The sequence below is a fragment of the Gekko japonicus genome, unplaced genomic scaffold (assembly GCF_001447785.1).
Source record: "Gekko japonicus isolate JY-2015 unplaced genomic scaffold, Gekko_japonicus_V1.1 scaffold280, whole genome shotgun sequence".
Classification (NCBI taxonomy): domain Eukaryota; kingdom Metazoa; phylum Chordata; class Lepidosauria; order Squamata; family Gekkonidae; genus Gekko; species Gekko japonicus.
This window is the reverse complement of record NW_015173130.1, coordinates 441,167-461,371: the sequence shown is the minus strand read 5'-3', so window position 1 is coordinate 461,371 and position 20,205 is coordinate 441,167. Positions and strand designations below refer to the sequence as shown.

Below are 20,205 nucleotides of genomic sequence, written 5' to 3'. Positions count from 1 at the left end.
GTGGGAAGGGTAAAGGGGAGGAGTTTGTAAGCCGCTCTGAGACTTGGAGTGAAGGGTGGTCCTCCTCCTCCTCCTCCTCCTCCTCCTCTTCTTCTTCTTCTTCTTCTTCTTCTTCTTCTTCTTCTTCTTCTTCTTCTTCTTCTTCTTCTTCTTCTTCTTCTTCTTCTTCTTCTCTCTACATGTGTCACCCCCCCCATTTTATCAGCAGAAAAGGATGCACTAAAGCTCCCCTCTTTACACACACACAAACACACACTCAACATACGCTCTCACAAACATTTTTCACGTTCAGTGCAGCTTTCTGTGGGCCCCTGGGCATAGATTATCCACGACCTTTCTGTTGCAGCTGTCCCCTGCCCCCCCCCCCGTCACAGCCACTATTCTCCTCCCAACTGCATCTCCTTTCTTTCTCCCCATCCCATCTTGGCTATAGAGGGTGACCTCCTCCTGCTCTTTTAAGCCCCATTATTGCCTTCTGTGCTCAAAGAAGCAAGAAAGAGTCACGCAGAGCGAGAGCCTCAGTCTGGGATGACAGCAAGGAGGCCCCAGAGATGGTCCCTCTGCTGCTCTCAGGCACTTCCCCCAAGGAGAGACAGGAAACTAACCCCGTGCCTCCAGCCTTATTAGTTTCAAAAGTAGGAAACGGTATAAGGGACTGGCTTATAGTGTCCTGAGAATGGCTCGCCTAGCTCAGTTTGTTCCGCTCCGGAAGTGAATGAATGATCAGGGCTAGCCCTATTACCGCTAGGGTTGCTGGGAAATTCCCGGAGATCTGGGGCATGGCCTGGTGAAGGTGAAATTTGAGGGGGTGGGGTGGGGGACCTCAGTGGTGATGTGATACCATAGCGTCCACAGTTTGAAGCTGCTGTTTCCTTCCGGGGAACTGGTCTCCGTAGTCTGGTTTTGTTGTTGTTCAGTCACACAGTCGAGTCCGACTCCGTAGTCTGGAGATCAGCTTTAATTATGGAAGAATTCTAGGCCCCACCTGGTAGGGTAGCCCGGTTTGGGCTGGGAAACACCTGGAGATTTTGGGACTGGAGCCTGAGCAGGGTTGCATTTGGAGAGGGGAGGGACTTTGATGGGGTATAATGCCATAGAGCAGTGATGGCGAACCTTTTAGAGACCGAGTGCCCAAACTGCGACCCAAAGCCCACTTATTTATCGCAAAGCGCCAACACGGCAATTTAACCTGAATACTGATGTTTTAATTTAGAAAAAACAACTCATACATTAACTTAAGATGATCCAAACAAAGTAAGGAAAGCAATCCCAAATGCTTTCATTTACTTAAAATTATTTGGCAGAGAATTCGACACTTTAATGATGGGCCTGGCTGGGGCAATGGCACGCGTGCCCACAGAGAGGGCTCTGAGTGCCACCTCTGGCACCCGTGCCATAGGTTCACCACCACTGCCATAGAGTCTACCTTCCAAAGCAGCCATTTTCTCCAGGCAAACTGATCTCTGTCTCCTGGAGATCTCCAGCCACCACCTGGAGGTTGGTAAGCCTTCCACCTAGAGGCTGGCAATCTGAGTTAAGAGAGGTCTTTAATGAAGAAAGACTAAGCTTGGGTCCTTACGGATGCAAACGGTGAGCTTTCCCACTTTACTGGAGCTTCTCCAGTGTCAATGGACGGCAGAGCTGAACAGTAAATGCTATCAAATTCAAAACAAACCTTTTGGAAAGAATATGCATTTCTTTCCCCACCCTTTAGCTCTACTTGGCAAGTAATGTTCCGATAGCAGCAATAAGTTCAAGCAGTATGGAAGTTGTTATTAACTCGGATGGTTTGTTTGGACAAGAATTTTTAAAATTGAAATGCACTTAAATAAGGGAGCAGTAAGCAGGCATCTCACTCTTACTGTATGCTATGAATTGTGAACGGATTTAGTTTAGGTGCATTCTAATCACTTCTTGGAACAAATGGGTCCAAAGTTTTCAACACATCTTGATTTCTACGCCTCTGATCCTACGTGGTGTTTATTTTGCAGCCATGTATATAGCTGTATATAAGGAGCTGCGGTGGCTCAAGTGGTTAAGACGCTGAACTGCAGGCTGTGGAAGGTCAGTAGTTCAGCAGTTCGAGACCCGGGTGCCGCATGATAGAGTGAGCTCCCATCTCTAGTTCCAGCTCCTGCCAGCCTAGCAGTTTGAAAGCAAGACATTGCAAGTAGATAAATAGGTACCACTTCGGTGGGAAGGTAACAGCGTTCTGTGCGCCTTGGTGTTTAGTCATGCCGGCCACATGACCACGGAAACGTCTTCGGACAGCGTTGGCTCTTCAGCTTTGAAACAGAGATGAGCACCGCAACCCTAGAGTCGGATTCGACTGGCTTTCGAGCAAGGGAACCTTTACCTTTATATAGCTTCTGCAGGAAAGGGCTGTGTGTGAAATTGCAGTGTGAAAAGCCCTGGTTGTTGTACCCCCCCCCCCAAAGAAATGTCTAATGCAAGAGCAAAGCCATCCGAGTGTGAGTGGCTTCCTCCGTGTTGTGCCAGGAATGTTGACAGAAGATCTGAGAGTCAGAGTATTTGAACGGATCTGGGAACTTTCTGATTCCTCGGGCCCATTAAGCTATGATCAAGCTCACATTGCTTGTGTACACATCGTCTTGAGCACCAAATCATGTGTTATGAACTGTCATCTCAGATGCATATGCAGAATGCGCAAAATAATTGTGTATGCATGTGTCTTTTCTCTCTAATTTTTGCCAGCTCTGTAGGATTAGGGGATTTTTGTTGTTGTTGTTCATGTTTTCACTATATCCCAGTTATCCTCTTGTGGAACAGATGGGGGAGGGAGGCCTTCTATCAACAGTGGCTGAGAGTTGGCAGACGGGAATGTATTGAGAGTCCTTATGGATTCATAATGAGGCAGTGATGCTCATTTCCTGCTCTGGGCTACTGTGGAGTTTAGAAACCATGATCAGTTTTGGTCAGGATGGGGACACAAAGAGTTTCTTTAGGTGCAAGTAAGACCTAAGAGGCCCTGACCGAAATGGCCCAGGCGAGCCTGATCTTGTAAAATCTCGGAAGCTAAGCAGGGTCAGCCCTGATTAGTACTTGGATGGGAGACCACCAAGGAAGCCCAGGGTCACGACACAGAGACAACAAGCAATGAAAAACCACCTCAGAACTTTTCTGAACTTCTCCTGCCTTGAAAACCTATACTGGGTCAACCAGAGGCCATTTCGAGGGGGATCGCAGTTCCCCCTGGTGAGGTATGGGGGGCGGGGCACATGACGAAGCCCCGCCCCCTGCTTCCGACTGCCCCGCTTCCGGCCCTCATTCAGCCAGGAGGAGGCAGGAGAAGAGGGAGGGTAAGTTGCTTCCTCCCTGCCTCTCCCCACCCCTGCCTGCCTGGGGCCAGGGAGGGCCTTCGCGGGGCTGCCTTGCACTCCCGCCAGCCTTGCAGGTCCATCGCCGGACCCCTCATGGGGCTCAACAGTGGAGCTGCAAGGCCACCGCCGGCGGCCTAGACTGTTGGGGGTGGTGTGTGTGGCCTTATGACACACTTCCGGTGATGTCAGGGGGTGTGGCATATGCTAATGAGTTATGCTAATGAGTTCCCCTAGCTCTTTTTCTATGAAACGACCCCTGGGGTCAACCATAGGTTAGCTGATTACAACATTGTCCAGAAGTGTTATTACTTAATATAGGGTTAGGGCTTGATAACACCATGGTCTACATCAAGGCTTATGGAATTCTTGTTAGCTGCAGCTAGAATGGCTGTAGCCTCTCGATGGAAGGCTAAGCATCCACCCACAATTGAATTGTGGTTCAATAAACTATGGAATATTTATATTATGGAGAAGATAGCTTATTGTACTAGCAGTTTTATAAACTCTGGGGAGTACCGTTCAGGTTTTGGGGGAATATGGAAAAGTAAAGGTAAAGGTTCCCTTGCTCGAAAGCCAGTTGAATCCGACTCTAGGGTTGCAGTGCTCATCTCCGTTTCAAAGCCGAAGAGCCAACGCTGTCCGAAGACGTTTCCGTGGTCATGTGGCCGGCATGACTAAACACCAAGGCGCACGGAACGCTGTTACCTTCCCACCGAAGTGGTACCTATTTATCTACTTGCAATGTCTTGCTTTCGAACTGCTAGGTTGGCAGGAGCTGGAACCAGAGACGGGAGCTCACTCCGTCATGCAGTACCTGGGTCTCGAACTGCTGAACTACCGACCTCCATAGCCTGCATAAACTGCAGGCTATGGAAGGGAATATGATGGCCGTACCTAAATTATATGGTCTTTGAAGGGAAATTGCCAGATACCTCCTTGCTGGTAGATGTATTTACTCTCTAATATTCTTAAAGACGTTATTAACTTTGAAAAGGTTTTGGTTATCTTTAGTGGGATACTTTCCTTGTAATTTTTGTTGCCGCTGTAATTGTTTATTACTGTACTCGCTTGGTGTACAAAGAATAAAGGCTATACAATTTTTTAAAAACCCCATAAGTCAGCTGTGATGTGATGGCACTTTCCACCACCACCACCAAAGCTTAAGAGAACCTTTGCAGTTCTTTGAGCAGCAGATTTCCTTTCCATATCAGAGGTTGCTTTTTCAAGTCCCCTCCATTTAGGGCTGACAGCTCTGGCATGGGAAACCCCTGAAGATTTGGGGGGTAGAACCTGAGGACAGTGGGTTTTGGGGAGGGGAGGGGAGGGACTTCAGTAGGGTACAGTTTCTCCAGGTGAATTGATCTCTGTTGCCTGAAGACCATTTGTAATTCCAAGAGATCTCCAGCTAGCACCTGGAGATTGGCAACCCTACTTCCATTCCAAAAGAACTGAAGCCCATGGCCTGTAATCTTGCTGTTTAGGAAACAAGCTCAAAGTCCCCTTTCATAGTTTCATAGTTCTTTGGAACCCAGCTGGAGTTCTTCGGAGCCCAGCTGGAGAAATATTTCATAAACCAAAGTACTAAGTGTTTATGGGATAACTCCTGCTTCCAGCTTTGCACTAACTTGATGCCTCTAGGCGAGTTACAATCCCACCCACCCCCCAGCTTCATCTCCACATTGATAGAAATTGAAATGTTTATCTTTATTCTAAGCAGCAGTGGCTTGCGCATTTGTTTGCTGAAATGCCAGGGAATGGGGAAGGAGATGTGTTTCTCTTACTGGTGGGACTCTGCAGGTGATGAAGGAGGCAGTGGGGTGGCAGAAAAAAACAAGAATCCTAGTACACAGAAAATCAGCCTAGCCTCCTCCTCATGCGTGTATATTTTTCTGTGTACATTTTTTTTTAATAAGTAGGAATTTTCACGGATGTGAACCTTGACCTGTAATGTGAAGGGTGCAGTCCAGAAACCAATCTTCTGCTTGTGAAAACTAAGCAAAGGCAACATAACCAGAAAGTGACAAATGCAAGACAAATATTAAGATCTCCCTTGAATCCATGCTTAGGCTGCATGAAGCCATAGCTCAGTGGACGAGCATTTGCTCTACATGCTTAAGGTCCCAAGTTCAATCCCTAGCATCTCTAGCTAAAAGGATCAGGTAGCAGATGATGTGAAAGACTTCTGCCTGAGACCTTGGAGAGCCACTGCTGGTCAGGGCAGACAAGACTGACCTCGTTAGACCAATGGCCTGTCTCAGCGTAAGGCAGTTTCATGGGTCCACAGAACTGCTGTACAATTTGTCATACATGAGATTATGTTGCAGTAGATCAGGTTCCTGTGGTTCGCTCAGGACAGATATACAGAGACAGAAATATGCTGCTGACAAAGTAGGAGGTGGAAGACTGAAAGTTGTGTACTGAGAATGTATTGCTGAAGCCATCGGTCCTGAATCCATGAGCAAAACATCCTTTTCCAGCAGGCTGGTAGACATATTCATCTCCCATGTGTAAATATGAACGTTCCTGTTCCCTTTGTTTTAAAAAACAATAGATCTCAAATACAAAGTGCAGGCCCACATTCACGGAAAGGTCACCTGCTTTGTAGACAAAGACACCGCGCTGTGCTCTATACAGATTAGAATGATTCTTCAAAGCGGCTGAGTTAATCGGTGTTTTGTTGGAAAAGATGGTGATGTGCCAGGAAGGGCTGAAGAACTGGGAAACAGAAAGAGAGGCCATTTCTGAATGGAAGGAGGGTGGACACTGCCTTCTGTCAGGCAGAAATGTGTTATTGTGACATGTGCTGGCATCGAGTGCCACCTCAGGCTGTTTTGTTGCATGGCCAGTTAAGAGAAGAGAGAGTGTCCAAAAACAAGTGCATAGATTCATCAGGTCTCCCATGGCCACCAGTGGGGGATGGGGGGTGTACGGTTGCTAGATCCAGGTTGGGAAACTCCAGGAGATTCGGGGATAGAGCCTGGAGAGGACAGGGACCTCAGTGAGGTACAATGCCATAGGGTCCACCCTCCAAAGCATCCATTTTCTCCAGGGGAACTCTGTAGTCTGGAGATGAGCCGTGATTCCGGGAGATCCCCAGGTCCCACCTGGAGGCTGGCATCTCTAGCAGTGCAGAAATCACTACCATAAACACAGTGATGAATTTCTCTGACAGTGTCATAAGGACAGGCTTCATGGCATTCACATGGCAATGTTCTTGTGACTTTTCTCTTTGGTTAGAAAAAGTCACATGTTCCCAGGAAGTGACCCCCCCCCTCCAATGTCTCATTTTCAGCTACAGCGTTAATGTTCAGAAAGGGATGTGTTTTTAAAAAAACAAATAATGACCAGAAAATGTGCTATTAGGAGAATTAAATAGATGGCATAGCGCAAGAGCCTATAATTTAATTCTAATAACTGGATAAATAGAGGTTTTTATTCAGTTTTTAAAAGACTGCCTCACATTTTAGACTGTGCAATAGCAATTTTCATATCATTATGTTGGGGTGTTTTGTTTTTTTTAAAAAAAAACCACCCTGCAGTTTGGGGGCCTGATTCTTCCTTGTAAAGACACAGCTAGGGTTCCTGGGAGACCTCCCACTAGCAACCCCTGCTTCCCACCATTGTTCAATCGGCCGGCAGGAGAAAAATTTATTTAAAATCTGTCATTGTTAATTAATTAATTAATTAATTAAAGGGATGGGCACAAACCGCATTTTTGCAGTTTGGTTCATGGTTCAGCCACAAACACAAACCAGTGTGCCGGTTCTCAAACTGAACTGGTTTCTATTGGTTCGTCAGCCATTTAGAGTTTAAACCCCTGCTTTCTGCTCACTGCCCAAAGCAGCAGCAAGCAGAAAGCAGGGGACGAAATGGCTTTGAGCCATTTAAACCCCTGCTTTCTGCTCTTCACGAACCGCCACAAACTGCACCCCAAAATTCATGGAGGTTCATGGCAGTTCTTCAGTTTGTGAACATCGCTTTGCGAACCATGAACCGGCCAAAATTTGTGATTAACTTTAGTTCGTAAGCTGCTTCATGTCTATCCCTAATTATTTTATTAAAACATTTCTATCCCGCCTTTCCTCTTGGTTCAAGGTGGCTTACAATAATAGCTACAACGTCCCCAGCTAAAATAAGTGGGAAAATAACAACCCCGAAATCCCTCCTCCCTTTCCCCCTTAAAAGATGCCTGCTATTCAAACCCCCTCAAAAGCCCTGGCAAACAGGCAGGCCTTGCAGTGCCTCCTGAAGTTCTCCAAGGAGGGGGCCTTTCTCACCTCTTCTGGGAGTCCATTCCACAGAGCTGGAGCCATGATGGAAAAGGCTCAGGGTCCGATAGATGCCAGACAGGCCACCCAAAGTGCTGGGTTAGCCAACAGATGGATGTCAGATGACTGTAGCTAGCACACAGAGACATATGAAGAAGAAGAAGAAGAGATTGGATTTATACCCCACCCTTCACTTGGAGTCTCAGAGCAGCTTACAAACTCCCTTCCCTTCCCCTCCCCACAACAGACACCCTGTGAGGTGAGTGGGGCTGAGAGAACTCTGACACAAACTGCTCTTTTTCAAGAACAGCTGTGCCAGAGCTTGTGACTGACCCAAGGTCACATCAGCAGGTGCAAGTGGAGGAGTGGGGAATCAGACCCAGTTCTCCCAGAGTAGAGTCTGCACACTTAACCACTACATCAAACTGGCTCTCGGATGGAAAGAGCTGGTGCTTCAGATATGTGGTCCTAGGTTGTGAAGGGCTTTAAAGGTCATAACCAGTACCTTGAATTGAACTCCATTCTGTCTACATCCTTTTTGAAGTGAGGCCTCCAGAACTACACACAGTACTCAAGGTGCGGCCTGACCAGTGCAGTATACAGCGGGAATATCACATATTGTGATTTGGATGTTATGCTTCTGTTGATACACCTCAAGATCACATTAGCCTTTTTTGTTGCTCCATCACATTGGCTGCTCATATTTAACTTACAGTCCACCTTTACCTCAAGATCTTGTTTACATACACTGCTACCCAGAAGTGTATCCCCCATGCAGTATGCACATTCTTCATTTTTGTTATCCAGATGTAGACCTTGGCACTTATCCTTGTTAAGTTGTTCATATCTGCCCACTTTTCCAGTGTGTTGAGATCTCGTTGAATTCTTTCTCTTCTGGTGTGTTTGCTGTTCCTCCCAATTTGGTGTCATCTGCAAATTTGGTGTCATCTGCAAATTTAATGGGTAGCCCCTCCACACCCTCATCCAGATAACTTATAAAAGTATTGAATAGTATTGGGCCCAGAACCGAGCCCTGTGGCACCCCACTGGAACCTCCCTCCATTTGGATGAAATGCCATTGACAACTACTCTTTGATTGCGGTTCTCCAACCAGTTCCCTGTCCACCTAACTATCCTAGAGTCCAGTCCACAGTCCTCTAGTTTACCCATCAGAATATCATGGGGAACCCTGTCAAAAGCTTTACTGAAATCCAGGTAAACAGCATCAACAGCATTCACCCTGGGAACGTCAGAGAGGTGATATGAAGCCAGGCCCCCCTGTTGTAGCCTGATACATGACATTAGTCTTTCTTTCCTCACCACATATACCACCCTGAGCTCCTTGGAGGAAGGGTGTGATAAAAATGTAATTAATGATAACCTAGTTTGTAAAAGGCCTCACCTATTTTTTTCCCCCTTCTAAGAGTAATCTCTGTTTTAGTATAGCCATTCTTTTCTTTATCATCCTAACCTTTCCAGAAGCTTGGCTTTTACTTCCAAAGGCCAGCTACTTGATCCCAGTAAAATGGAGGGAAGAGCTTGTGAACGGGGTGACTGACCTTTTCAGCCCAGTCCGTGGCCAATACGAGTTTCCAATTTATACATTAGAAAAAGTGTTGAATGTCATGCCGTAACCTTAGTATAAACTGAACATGTATAAAAATGCTGTGAATGCTAACTGACTCAGCCTCAACAACAGAATTATATAAATCTGTGCCTACACCTTGTCTTAGTTGGGCAGTGAGCACATATGGGTGACGTATAGACAGCAACATACAGATATGATTTGATTCCTTATCTGCACCCTCCTGAGAACTCTTTTAAACAATAGCCTGACAAAACCAACCAAATGGTAAAAATTAAAATGTCATTGGGCTATGTGGAACTAAGATTAGGCTACATAGGCCTTAAAAAGCCAGTTGAAATAAAACCTTACCATCTTTGCATATTCATGCTCAGGTTTAAGCACTGATGAGTCCCTGAGGAAGGTTGCCAACCTCCAGGTAGAGCCTGGAGTTCTCCAGGAATTTCAGTGGATCCACAGACTACAGGGATTAGTTCCCCTGAAGGAAATGGCGCCTTTGGAAGGTAAACTGTATGGCATCACATTCACATCCTCTCTAAGCTCCCTTCCCTCCCCAAACTCCACCCTCCCCCGGCTCTGTCCCCAAATCTCCAGGAATTTCCCAGCTTGGAGTTGGCGACCCCATCAAGGAGGTAAACTAGCTACATCTCTCTCTTTGAACATGCCAAGAGATTTGGATGGTATAACTGGATACACTCGTTTGATCTGAGAAGTCATTGAACAACGTAAGGAAGGCTGTCTCAGATGCCTAGATTGTCATTTAAACCACAAAGATTAAGGGTATTGTTTCAAATTGAGTAAGGGCCCTTTTGCGAACTCTTAAAATCTGTGAGAGTAAAGACTATGTTTGGCTTCCCTTTCCTGTGTTTATGACTGTTATCTGCTGAGAGATGCAGATACCTGTCTTGCCCCAAGCTTGTTATTGTTGGGGGCCAACTTGGGACCCAAACAGCAGAGCCAGGTAAATGGATTTTGTGGCAACAATGTGAGAAATCCCAGGGTATGAAAGCAGCGGCAGCGAAATGCAGTGGCTCATTGTGTCAGCTTCTGGAAGCCTCTGCTGGCCTAGCTCTCATGGAAAATAAAACTTTGCTTCCCTTCGGATGAATTCCCAGTGGGCCCTAGTGGGCATCAGCTGGCGCAGTTTGTATGCCTCCGTCCCATATACTAATTAATTCTCCAAACACCCTTGTGTGACAGAGTTATTATAAGAACCCATTTCTTTTTTGAAGCTGGAAAACATACTCGTGAATGGCAAGCGCTTTTGTGAAGCCCTTTACGAAATCCGTGCAAAACGGACTCGGTTTTGAGCTCAGTAGTGAGACCTGACCAATGTCCTACATTATACTGCTGTTATCAAGCCATCAGCAGATTGCTAACTAGCTGGCTTGGGGCTGGAATCTCTTTGCCTTTTTGTTAACATACACATTAGATAGACCGCATGCAACCCAAATGCAACCCACGTATCTTTGTAAGAGAGCTTCCTATTTGGCGTAAGAACCTCAGAACAGCTGTGCTACATCTAGGCTCCTGTTTCACCCAATGGCCACCTAGATGCCCCTGGACAGCTTGTCAGCAGGCCAAAGCTTCCCCCTGTTGCTGTCCCCCAAAACTGGTAATAGAAACCACCACCCCTTGCCCCCTTCAGTGTTGCACAGTTGACATGAAAAACAAATACTTGTCTGTAACATTTGCACAGGGACTGAAGTGTGCTGGACGATGCATAGAACACATAAGTAACATGCAGGAACAGGCTGCGGTCACACGCACAGTTTGTGGCACTATAGTAGTGTTACCTGAGCGGAATAAATGGGCCCCTCCAGATGAGAATATCTGCCTTCTGTGTCACAGTCATCAGCTGCCTGTGCTGTTCTGCAGTGTCAGTGGAATAAATAAAACCCGGAGAAAGTCCGGTATTAATGGATTGTTTGCGGTTCCCTCCAGGTTTTCCGACATCTGAACTCTCCTGCAGCGAAAGGAACCCAGAAGGGACTTGCAGATCTGTTTCCACCACTTTTTTAAAGTTGCTGCCTAAATGCGCATGTGTGCATATGCACACCCATCCACCTGCATTTAATTAAAACCCACCCTTACAGCTCATCCCGTGGTTGGAGCACAACACTATTGTGGATGCTCCCCCATGAGACGGCCGTGTAGGTAACCCACCACAGGGTGTGTGGTCTGGATGGAATGCTCCGCTACACTTTGAACCAGCACAATTTGAGGTGCTACCATGTCAAGCCACCAGTGTGACTGCAGCCATAGTGTCATAACTAGCAAATTCATTGTGGAGATGAGGAGGAGGAGGAAGAAGAGGAGGAGGAGGAGGAGGGATCCCCAAACGTTTTGATCCTGCGGGCACTTTTGGAATTCTGAGACAGGGCAGTGGGCAGAGTCACAAAAAGCATCTCTCAGGAGGTGTAGCCAACCACAAAATGTCGGGGAGCAAGGTTCTATATAACACTAATAGTACCTCTTCAACGTTTCAGGCAGAAGCTCCATTTTAATCTGCATAGCTAATCAGAGAGCCAGGTTGGTATAGTAGTTAAGAACAGCAGACTCTAATCTGGAGAACCGGGTCTGATTCTCCACTGTTCCACATGAAGCCAGCTGGGTGACCTTGGGTCAGTCACCGTTCTTTCAGAGCTCTCTCAGCCCCACCTACCTCACAAGGTCGGGAGAGGAAGGGAAGGTGACTGTAAGTCACTCTGAGACTCTTTTCGAGTAGTGAAAGGCGGGGTATAAAGCCTCCTCCTCCTCCTTCCCACCTAACCCCTTTCATCTTCTAAGAGCACTTGGTGGTGACCAGGAAAGGGGATGGTGGGCACCATGGCCCCCAGGGGCATCATGTTAGGGACCCCTGATGATAATAACAGTACTTATTTTTATTATTACAAATGTATACTCTGCCTTTGTAAAAGGTCTGGGTGGCTTCCAAGGTAATTGCACCTGAACTGACATGCTTTCCAGAAAACACATCTTCATTTCTGTTTTACCAAGAAAGTACGATTGTCATGGGAAGGGACATAGGGATGTTTTCTTGCTTGATCATTTGCTACTGTCAGACGAGAGAGGATTCGGTCAGGAAGTTTATTCTGATTTGGTCGGTGACTATGAAAACAGGGAAATGTGCTGGGAAAGCAATGGAAAGGGAACACAGCTATTAAAGAGTAGATGAATGAGGTATTGTCCATCGCAAGAACTGAGAAAAGAACAACTCTTATTTGATACCCGAAATGATTGTGTCAAAAGCAGTGCAGTAATGTTAACCATATGGGAACAGATTAAAAAACCTGCCTGTATTTTGTTTGCAGATGTATAGGGAAAAGAGAGAGCGAGGAAAGCCCCCAAATGTTCCATATGGTCCTTTCTGCCTTCTTACTTTTTAGGAGTGCAGAGGAAATTCATTTTTTTCAAAAGTTCCTGCATTCCTGAGGGAAACTTGAAGGCATTATTTCTACATATCACCAACATGCTGAACCAGTTAGACACTGTCCACAATATTTTTTTCATAAGGACAGTCGCATTCTTCTAGTCTTGGGTATCTGTGAGGAACTGTGAGAAATTCGATTGCCTGGTTATTTTAGAGCAAATGCTTGTTCTCCTGGTACACATTAGCCCCACCTTATAAATCACCAGTCTGTGCAATGGATGAAGAGGAAAAAGAGCCGTGGCTTGCAGGTGCCTTGCGTAGCTGCCAGCTGCAATTCCTTCTTCTTTCCACTTTATCGGGCGCTGATTATAAAGCCCTTTCTTTGCTTTTCTGGATTTTGTATAAGCATATAGATGTATGAAGAAAACCAGTCTGCAACCTGAAATAGTGCTTTTTTTTGCTGTCAAATTGCAGCCAATTTATGGCAACCCCATAGGGTTCTCAAGGCCGGAGAAATTCAGAGGTGGTTTGCTATTGCCTGACGAGATTGAGCTAACCTGAGCTATTCAGATCCAGAAATAAGTGCCTACTAAATGGATATTTAGTCAACAGTTGAGATGGGAGGAGTTTACAAGGCAGGTAAAGTAAAGGTAAAGGTTCCCTTGCTCGAAAGCCAGTCGAATCCGACTCTAGGGTTGCGGTGCTCATCTCCGTTTCAAAGCCGAAGAGCCAGCGCTGTCCAAAGACGTTTCCGTGGTCATGTGGCCGGCATGACTAAACACCAAGGCGCCCGGAACGCTGTTACCTTCCCACCGAAGTGGTACCTATTTATCTACTTGCAATTTCTTGCTTTCGAACTGCTAGGTTGGCAGGAGACAAGGCAGGTACCTCCCTCCAAAAGAACCCAGCTTGTTGTGTGTGGGGGAACGATGTGTGGTTGCTTCCCCCCAGGGCATAAGGGGTGACAGCGGCAAAACTTGAATGCCTAGGGCATCAAAAGTTCTTGAGCCAGCCCCGTCAGATGTGCAGAAGAACAGGCAATTCTCAAAGCACATATGGAATATTTGCAAGCCCTGGATACTCTTCAGATTTTGTTTCCCCCTCCTAATCTCTGGTGTAAGCTATGTCACACCGTCATACTTAGTCAGGCAGAGTTGAGAAAAGATATAATTAAGAGTAAGCACATAGTAATGGACACTCAGATAGACGTAAGATAGCAAAGATAAATCTGAAAAGCAGTGCTTGTACTCTATTATCAAATATGTTCAGCACTTGTAGACCTAGATCCTAAAGGTGAATGACCTGAATAATTTTTGTGATGTCATCGATCCAGCAATATAATTGCAGCACTTAAGCATAGCCTAATTATACAATGTTCACATAAAAAAGAGAGTAAACATGGATTCAGACCAAGAAGAAGAAGAAGAGATTGGATTTATACCCCGCCCTTTACTACCCAAAGGTGTCTCAGAGCGGCTTACAAACTCCTTTCCCTTCCCCTCCCCACAACAGACACCCTGTGAGGTAGGTGGGGCTGAGAGAGCTCTTGACATAGGGTTGCCAAGTCTGGCAAACTCACCGGCGGAGGAGGCTCCAACAAGTCCGGGAGCAGGCTCTGTATGCGCGCGAAGCGTGCGCCGCCACCATGTCACCAGAAGTGACATGCGACGTTGCTAATGTTGGGGGCGTGGCCGAGCTCGTCGGGGGGGAAAACCATCTGGTTTTCCCCCCAATGAGCTTGGCCACGCCCCCAACATCAGCTACGTGGCGGTGACGCAGCTTTGGGGGTGGAGCTCCCCCCGGGACCTGATTCCGCCGCGGTGGAAATCGGGCCTCCAAAGTGGGGGTTTCCCCGCCCCCATTTGGCAACCCTATCTTGACAGAAACTGCTATTTTTTCAAGAACAGCTCTTATCAGAACTACGGCTTGCCCAAGGTCATCCAGCCAGGTGCAAGTGGAGAAGTGGGGAATCAAACCCGGTTCTCACAGACTAGAGTCCGCGCACTTAACCACCACACCAAACTAGACCAGAGGATCAATGTGCACATCACTCACTGCAAATATCTTGAAATCTGGGGAGTGTGACTATACCTCACAGAATACCACAGCTCACATTCTGAGAATCCAAATAAACTAAAACTATAAACAGCACCTTAAGCAAAAGACAAAATCAGGAAAGATAGCTATAGGTGGTGTAACACCTGCTCTTACTTTAGTTGTGCACCTTATTTTAATTAGTACTTATGGCCAGCAAATTGTTGCCTTGCATGCTCGGTTCTTTGTGCAGTTTCATATTTTACAAGGCAGCCAGTGATTTCTACAGCAAAAACATGTGAATGGCAGACACACATCCTGAAACACCCATGTAGCTGGGAGCATAGATCCCTCAGTTATGCTTGACAGAATCATGTATGTCGCTAATCTTATTTATTTTATTTTGAATGTTTTAATGCTGCCTTTGTGCCCAAGTTAGGGTCCCCAAGGGGGCAAATGATCAAAGCCATGAAAACAAGCTTTAAAAAAAAACCCCAGTTAAAAGCAACAATTAAATAAAACATATAACCATTAAAAACATACTAACCATTAAAACATAAATGGGAAGGAGTACAGCATACATGATTTATGTACTCTTTGTAAACTGGATGGCTGTATAAAGTATGGCACCATTCTTTGACTGCCTGTGCATGTAATATGTGGTATCTGGCACATAATTTTGATTTTTGTCGTGGGTCCCACCTCTGTTGCGCATAACAGTGTACTCATGGAGTTCATTGTGTGCACATGCCTTTTGTTCACCACGCATAGATGAACTTTTCAACAAAGCCTGGTATTTAATCTTTAGAATGCAAAGTGCTGGAGCTCAAGCTTGCCTAGAATTCCTTTAACCCCCAAAGAACGTGTTCCCAGGCCTAGATGCCTGTCAGTGGCTTTGATTACTTATTGGCAAGGGAAATACACTCTGGATGTGCTCAGAGGCACTCCCTCTTTTTGCATGTTTTTGACACAAATAGGTTCTGGAGCTGAGTCGTGGCAAATCCTGGCAAATATTAAGTTGTAAATAGTACCGTCGGGTACAGTCACACGGTCCTTTTGATCGGGGTTCACCGCTGTTCCCTCCCACATTTAAGTTTGCTGATCAGACAGGCGAATCCGCCTCCCATGCCGAAGTGGGCTCACTCCCTCAATACTCCCGGGTTTTCCTGCCCCCTGGGAAATCAAGTATTTTCCTGGCACTTGAGCTTTGAATGCGCGATTTCGCCCATCTGGACAGCCATCTTTTGCATCGATTGCAATTAGAGCTGTCTGATCGTTCTTTGTGCAATTTTTTTTAAAAAAAGCTTCCCATTTGAGCGCTTGGGCAAACATGCGCTTAATAAATCCAGCAAGCCCGACCAGCCCCGGAGGGGCGGGAAAAGGAAGACCGGCCGAGAGGGCTGCTGCACTCACAGCTCGGCTTGTCAGGGCTGTGGCGGAGCCTCCCCCGCGCCGAGTCCCTCCAGGCGATCCTGCCACCCACAGGCAGGAACAGCAGCCCCCCGAGCCTGCCCCATGGCCGGCAGGATCACCTGGAGGGACTTGGCGCGGTGGAGGCTCCGCCGCAGCCCCGACGAGCTGAGTGCAGCAGCCCTCTCCACCGGTCTTCCTTTTCCCGCCCCTCCGGGGCTCGTCAGGCAGGCAGCTTGCTGGAGTTGAAAGACGGATGATATTGATGCCTCTTAACAATAGATGTATATGAACACATGAAGCTGACTTATACTGAATCAAACCTTTGGTTTATCACAGTCAGTAGTGTCTCTCCTGAGAGATGATGGGGTTTGAACCTGGGATCTTCTGCATGCAAAGAGCCACAGCTCCTCCCCTGAATATGGGCTTTCCATCATGGGCAATATTTGAACAAATAAATGAAATCATCTTCATGTTGCTCTACTGAAAGCAGAGCATCAGCGCAAATTAAACTTTGATATGCCTTGTGGTGAACTCTATGACTAGGTAAGCTACTGACGGATGTTAATTAAAGTGGCTTCATCAAAAACAACAACAGAAACCTCACGTGCATGTAAATATGAGTTAGAAAAAGGTTTGTAACACATTTTGGAAATTGTGTAACTTCTTATGCTCTATTAAAAACCTGAGTTGATATTAAAAATTAGAGACACAATCTCCCCTTTCCATATAGAGGGCATGGGCATAGGGAAACCTCGTAGGGTTGCCATCTTCCCAATGGGGGCGGGGTTTCCCTGGGGCCTCCAATCTGCTGCCGGCCACCCCCACCCCCGAAGAGCCCTGTCACGCCCGATGTGCTCAGCGCATTGACCTCATTGTGCCAGGCACATTGTGTGGGGGATGCTCTAGCATTTGGGTAAAAACTCTATGGTGACCATAGAATTTTTTACCCAAATGCTAGAGCATCCCCTGAACAATGTGCCTGGTGTGATGATGTCACTTCCAGGTGATTCCATAGTGGCGTGCACTTTGTGTGCATGCTGTAAGATCCCGGGATGTAGGTAAGACCTGGCAACCCTAAAACCTGGTCTCCTACCTCCAGCAGGCAACCTCCCACCCTCTACCCATTGTGCCAGCTGCTACTGCCCTAGATGGTGGAAGAAAAATATCTGGGGGCAATGGAGGAGCGTGATTGGTGTTGCCCAGCTCCAAGCAGCAGAGTTCATGTTTGGAGGCAAGACCATCTGTCTCCCAGTGGATTCTGGGAGGGAGAGCCTGGAGCCTGCTGTAAGATGGCTGCCATAGTGGGTGCAGTCATTGCTTCTAGGCCCCAACAGTATAATATGTAAAGTAAACACACCAGATTCCTTCATAAAGAGAAAGAGGCTGGGATCAGTTCTCAGGGCAACCTGGAGAATTTTCTAAGTCTGCCTGGTGACATTCCTCCACTTGGCAAGTGCAACACGACATCTCTTCCTCGGCCAGATAGAGGGGGACAGGCAGCCCTGACGGTTGCATTCCACCGTACACGCACTTGTGCAGTAATGTCTACTTGATGAGCAGTAACATCTACTAGAAGCAACTTCTACCGACCAGAGGAAAAGGGCAGGCAAATGAGGTTGGCTGGTACTTCTCTGGACAGCTGTGAGAGAGATACAGTGGTGCCTAGCCACAGCCATGGGAGGTGGGGGCTTGCTGGAACAACATCTTGTGCCGGCATCCAATATCCAGAACAGGCCCTGAATCCAGATAGACTAAAAAAAAAAAGAAGCTGGGTTCCAGGAAAGCCTGCAAGCCAAAAGCCGTCCAATTGCCAAAATTGTCCCTCTGTTACCATTCTCAGTGTATCAACAGTTCTTTCTTTATTATTCATTACTGGAGGAATACTGAGGCTTGTGGGCGTGCGGGTGGTTAGAAATGTACATCAGAAAGGTTAGTCCTAGGGGGGGAAAAGGATCGATGACTCTTTTCAGTGGGAAGTGGGAGGGGAAAAGATCATCTCTGACCGTAGCCAGCTATGATGTTTGCGTCCTGGATGACAACTTGAGTGATATTGCTGCAGTTCTCTGAGCTCACCATGTGCCTCATGCTAAAATCAGTTGCTGCAACATCATCACCCTGTGGAAAGTCAGGAAAAAAGCAGAGGGAGGGGAGCGAAAGAGAGACCTGGAATCTGAGTCACAGGAACTTTGGAGGGCTCCCCCCCCCCCATTACGTACTGGAAGCCTCAAACATGAGAGGAAGTCACATTCAAGCTTAACCGGGAATGTTCACACAGCACAATTCGTGCTGGAGTTACAGACATTTCATGTCGCAGGTTAGAGGGATGTTTTATTTTCTCTTGTCTAATAAGGAGTTTCTCTAACAGTGCTCCAGCTGTAAAAGCTGGTTTCCCTGGCGGATATGCATTGCAGGATTCTGGGATGAATTGGTGCACTCAATGTTGTGGTGACAATGCACATCAGTAACCCAGGATGTTTTTCCAGATCACTTACTCCGATGGGGTTTCCTGGGTTCCAGCGATAACACATTAACCAAAAGGTGTGTATTTGCTTAATGGAGTCTCTTTTTCCCTCTGTTAACAGCTTTGAAACCGAGGAGGCCAAATAAATATTCAAGGCATGCTAGAAATTGCAAGTGTTCTTCTCATTGGGTTGTGTGTGTTTGTGTGAATGTGCATTTGTGCATGCGCATCTCAGGCCCATCCAGTTTGGTGGATACTTCAGCTCCTCGATGTACGCCTTGCTGGTTTTGTGGTGTTTTTGCTGCCGGGCCTTTTATCTAGCCTTGATTTTGTTTTCTTTCAAAAGTTGGGAGCAAGTCAAGGTTATGTTTGCTCTTAAAATTCCAGAAAGACTGCCAGCTCAGCACATTGTCCTCTTTTTCCCTGGGGAGGGGGAGGATTTTATTTATTTATATGCTAGGTTAATTGTTTTAAATTATTTAATCTACAGAAAAACTAACACGAATGGCTACATTCTTATCTATATTTAACGAAAGAATATTATTCCTAGTTTCCTTCCCCCTGCCCTTTCCTCCTTTACGACGGGTTTGTTAGGGGAGTCTCTACAGCATTCCACCACCACTTCCACCACGCATTTAGAAGGCACCTCTAGGGTTGCCAGTCTCCAGGTGGAGCCTGGAGATCTCCCGAAATTACAACTGATCTCCAGACTCCAGAGATTATTTCCCCTGGACAAAATGGCTGCTTTGCAGGGTAGACGCATAGGGATCCAGATAGGATCCTCCTGGGGATCCTCCAGAATTACAGCTCATCTCCACACTATAGAGATCAGTCCCCCTGCAGAAAATGGAAGCCTTGGAGGGTGGGCTCTATGGCCTTGTACCCCACTGAAGTCCCTGTCCTCCCCAAGCCTCACCCTCAAATCTCCAGGAGTTTCCCAACCTGGATCTGTCAACCCTACCCCCTATCCCTCACCAGTTTGCTGGGGGGACCTGGTAGGTTTGCCGGTCCCCTGGGTTCTCGTGTGGGTTCCCCCTGGTTTTCCAGGCTTCTGTCCACCTCCAGCCAGCTGGCCAGCGGGGGAAACCTTACCCCCAAACAGCAACGTCCCTGTGCGATGTCCCCAATGCAGTGACGTCACCTGGAAGTGATACCATCACATCGGGGATGTCGCATGGTGATGCTCTCATTTGCTTCTGGGTGATGTCATCATGTCGGGCATCCCGGAATGCCCCCCAAATCCCCCCCGCTGGCACGACAAGGGGGCCCGGCAGTCCTAGGACCTGGCAACCCTAACTCTCTGGCATTATATCCCACTTATGCCCCTCCCCATCCTTCCCCAAACCCTAGCTTCCCTAGGCTCCACCCCCAAATCTCCAGGACTTCCCAACCCTAGGTGCCTCTCTTCCCACATCTCCCAAACTGTATTGACCAGGATGCAGGGGAATCACTGGATTTACGGGAAGATGCAATGGGGTGAGGAGAGATTGTGCTACATGAATGGTCTGTTTTAATAAGCACCCCAGCAGGTGGGGATGGGTGGGAGTAAGGAAATTGTCAGAGTGTGTCTCTGTCCCGCTCCGAGGGTCGCGGACAGCGTGGACCAGGAGCTACAAGCCCCTGAACCCCCGACACCCCACGGAGGGCCACCGCAACCCGTCTTACCTCATCTGGCGAAGACAGAGCCGACCGGCCAGCCAGCGGAGGGGGGAGACGGCGCGGGCTCTTAC

General features: G+C 47.2%; 1 protein-coding gene across 3 annotated transcripts in view; it reads left to right on the top strand.

Annotated features, from left to right (window-relative positions):
* The window catches only part of HIPK2 (homeodomain interacting protein kinase 2), a 226,596-nt gene that overhangs the window by 59,833 nt on the left and 146,558 nt on the right, over positions 1–20,205 (top strand). Inside the window, exon 1 of one of the 3 annotated variants that reach the window (XM_015422104.1) lies at positions 18,495–18,552. The exons of the other annotated variants lie outside the window; for them this stretch is intronic. The gene's annotated coding sequence lies outside the window, so the exon portion shown is untranslated. Of the gene's footprint in view, positions 1–18,494; positions 18,553–20,205 lie in introns of those variants that run through there. 3 annotated transcript variants of the gene reach the window in all.